At 36.8% G+C, this 4,321-nt stretch overlaps 1 pseudogene; it reads left to right on the forward strand.

Moving 5' to 3' along the window:
• Nucleotides 1-2,245: 2,245 nt before the first annotated feature.
• Nucleotides 2,246-4,321, forward strand: part of LOC110230092 — a 2,422-nt pseudogene continuing 346 nt past the window's right edge.

The following is a 4,321-nucleotide window of genomic DNA, read 5'->3' on the forward strand; positions in this document are numbered from 1 at the left end:
TTTATTTTAATAATTCTTGAGAAATCGTCGTCATACTATTGATGGAGGCGTTCTAAGAGATGTCACCGCACTTTTTGTTTCAGACTTTCATCTAATAAAGAAGATTTTCAGGTATTTAAGAGAACTATTCATATGGGAATGGACCTAGGAAGCACGGAAGCTTCATCGGACGTCCGCTTCCCGCTTCGGAATCTTAGTCGGAATCGGAAGCTTTCGGAATCTCGCTTCCATAACGCTTCTAAAAAATTCATTTTGGAAGCTCCTTGGAAGCTTACGATTCTATTTTGGAAGGTTGCGATTCTATTTAAAAAATTTGATGTCACAAAATAAATAAGAAATAAGAAATTATTTTTGATAGTTTTTTTATACAACAAAAGAAAAACCAAAACTAATTTTGCATACTAATTTTGTATTTTATTTTTTTAAATATCAAAGTTAGAAAAATGATAGCAGCATGGATCATTTATTAGGAAGATGTTGAAATGATTAATTGAATTAAATTAATTTCGAGAAATTTGAGTTTGATGATGTTTTTATTGGTAAAAAAAAATTTAAAACAATTTTATTTGATGGAATTAGTAAAATGAGAATGAAGAATGATCTTAAATTTTTTACTTTGAACTATTTGACTTTTCTCTATTGTAAACGTACACTATTTGATTTTTAAATATAGAGAGATATTTAGAATTTATGTATTAGATTTCTATGTTAATTATAAATTTTTATATGATATAATGTTTAATGTTTATTATATATATATATATATATTAATTTTTATATACGCTTCCAACACGTACCCAATTTCTATAATTTCTATAAAATCGCTTCCACGTTTCCAAACGCTTCGCTTCCGCGTACCCGCTTCTGATTCCATGCAACCTAGGAATGGACTATATTTTTCATGTATGTAGGCAGTGACATAGACTCTATTCTTCATTTATGTATACAGTGACAATGATTGATCATGTCACTGGACTCTATTCTTTATGTATGTAAACAGTGACGTAGACTCTATTCTTTATTTATGTATACAGTGACAATGATTGAACATGTCGTAAGAAAAAAAGAAAGATCGATGTCTTTGCGCATCTGTCGGTTCTAGAGCGTCGGTAAAAAAAATCTGTCAATAATTTATCAGTAACTACTGACGGATTTCTGAGGAACTTATTACCGACGGGTTACCAATAACTTATCCGTTGGTATAAAATCCTCGATAATCCATTGGTGATGTTTTTCCGATGGATTACCGATGGTTTATCGGAAACGAAATATCCAAATTTCTCCGTCATAACTAACAGATTATTGAGAGATTTTATGGGAAAAAAATATCCATCATAACCGACATATTACTGAAGGATTTTATGAAAAATTCTCAAGGACTTTCATAAAGCATGTCATATATTGATTCATACATTTAAAGTTAATAATTCATTTATAAAATCTTCGTTGAAAACAACTACCTTCTTTTTCTCTTAATTAAATAAAGAGATGATCCAGCAATACAGCATTAGTCAAAAACAAAAATAAAGAGCCTAAATGTAGTTGTCAGATGAGAATAGATAATTCCTACACTAATAAACATGCGCGACACTAATGGCTCGAGCAGATGTGATCACCAGCATCATTAGCTGCATGTCAATCAATGATAACTTGACATGTAGGAGAAAGCTTTGTGGATGTAAGACGCTTCTTGTAGCTCTCTAGCTCTATAGAAGAAGAATCTGTGAGATTAGAGTCAGTTTCTTGAGGATTGCTGAATTCTCAAGAAAGTAATTCACTAGTCTAATCTCACTTTCTTCCTTCATTAGCAGTCTGTTTGTAACGCCCCGACCGTCATCTTTTTTAATGGTCCCTACGTCCTCTCTCAGGCCCATGGGCCCATTCCTGTCTGACGGCCGGTCCGCTACGAGGCTTTAAAGACTTGTTTACCGACCCTACAAATCACCACACGATCTTTCCCTGTGTTTTGTCTACACTCACACAGTTCCGACAATCACTTCCCGGAAGGTCATCCTGTGTTTGGACTTCTTTGTAAGTTTTTGTTGTAACTAGGTTGTTTTGTTGGACTTGTAAATTTTCATTTAATAATTTTAAATTAATCAAATTTTGATTTGAACCTCAAACGTCGATTTTCTCAAACAACACAACACACTCTCGGGAAGATGAACTTTTCTATATTCCCGATAAAATATTTTCCTCGAAATTCACTCTCTTCTTCTTCTTCCTCTGATATTGTATTTGTATACCTCTCGAAGCTCTTTCTTCAACTGAAGAATCATTGAAGACGAAGAAGAAGAAGGAATAAAAGATGAAAGAGAAATTAAACCCCAAAATCAGAAAACCCAATAATTCATCTTCAAAGAAGGTCACAGTTTCGTTTCTCTCTGTTTTCTTTGTTTTCGTCTTCGTTAATACTTTCTTCTATCCAAGTTTTTACTCTGATTCTGGCTCAATTCGTCGCAATCTCGTCGATTCTCGAGAAAGTTTTGATTTTCCTGAAAAATTGCGTAAAACGAAGGTTTACATGTACGACTTGCCGACGAATTTTACTCACGGAGTTATCCAGCAACACGGAGGAGAGAAATCTGATGACGTAACCGGGTTGAAATATCCGGGTCATCAACATATGCATTAGTGGTATCTTTATTCAGATCTTACTGTTAAGTTTCATGGGCTTCCAACTCAAAACCAATTGGCAATGAGTGGATTGGACTAAGTCCCTTATATACTACTCAAGTCCCTTCCCATCTTTCTAATGTGGGATCTTTCTCCACACGCCCCCTCGAGATAATGGCTCTTCTAGCCATTAATCTCGACAGAATCCATCACGCCGCATCGAGATAATGCTCTACTAGTTATCTCAACAGAATTGAGCCTTCCTTTGGGCTATCAATTAGTGGGGGTGATCGACCCACTTTCAGGGCAGGATTAATGGGTCAGCGCGTATGGATCGGGCTCTGATACCATGTTAAGTTTCATGGGCTTCCAACTCAAAACCAATTGGCAATGAGTGGATTAGCCCAAGTCCCTTATATACTACTCAAGTCCCTTCTCATCTTTCCAATGTGGGATCGTTCTCCACACTTACCCGACCCGAAATTGAACGGGTCGGGTCTCCGATTGTCAGGGTTTTTGACCCTGCTGAGGCAGATTTGTTCTTTGTTGCGGCTTTCTCCTCTCTAAGCTTGATTGTGAATTCGGATCGACCCGAGTTCGGATCCGGGTTTGGGTATAGTGAGGAGGTGATGCAGGAGAGTTTGGTGAGTTGGTTGGAAGGTCAAGAGTGGTGTAGGAGGAACAATGGGAGGGATCATGTGATTGTTGCGGGTGACCCGAATGCGTTGAACCGGGTTATGGATCGGGTTAAGAATGCGGTTTTGCTTGTGACGGATTTAGGTTGGTTTAGAGCTGACCAAGGGTCCCTTGTGAAAGACGTAATAACACCTTATTCTCATAGGGTTGATGCTTATGAAGGCGAGCTTGGAGTTAAGCAGAGGAACAACTTGTTGTTCTTTATGGGAAACTGATATCGCAAAGATGTAAGATTTAACTAATGATCTCTATTATTCGTGATCTTGAATTAGTAAAGGAGTTTTTGAAGTCAAGTACTTTTGAGTAAGATACAGAGAAACCAGCCATAATTTACTAGGTAGTGTTCTTGTTTATGGATTGGCATTGAATGTCAAATATGTTAAATTGTGAGAGATTATCGAAAAACTGCAGAAAGGCGGAAACTTTGCAGATGCTGATTTTGACTCTATGTGCTTTGTTGTGTTTGTTTGACAGGGAGGCAGAGTCCGAGATTTGCTTTTCAAGCTTCTTGAGAACGAAGAGGATGTTGTTATCAAACACGGAACACAATCAAGAGAGAATAGGCGTGCGGCTAAACAAGGAATGCATACGTCTAAGTTTTGTCTACATTCAGCTGGTGATACTCATTCAGCTTGCAGATTATTTGATGCCATTGCCAGTTTATGTGTCCCTGTGATTGTAAGCGATGGCATTGAGCTACCTTTTGAAGATGTTATAGATTACAGAAAGTTTTCTATATTCTTGAGGATGCCGCTTTGAAACCGGGGTTTGTGGTTAAGAAGCTGAGAAAAGTGAAACCAGAAAAGATATTAAAGTACCAAAAGGCTATGAAAGAGGTAAGAAGAGTTTCTTGATTTGTCTTCTGAAAGTTCCTTTGGATCTATTGAAAAAAAATGTAAACTTTATGGACTTGATTTGTGTAGGTTAGGCGATATTTTGACTATACGCATCCAAATGGAAGTGTGAATGAGATCTGGAGACAAGTTACCAAGAAGATACCACTAATCAA

The sequence above is a fragment of the Arabidopsis lyrata genome (assembly GCF_000004255.2).
Source record: "Arabidopsis lyrata subsp. lyrata unplaced genomic scaffold ARALYscaffold_8, whole genome shotgun sequence".
Lineage (NCBI taxonomy): Eukaryota > Viridiplantae > Streptophyta > Magnoliopsida > Brassicales > Brassicaceae > Arabidopsis > Arabidopsis lyrata.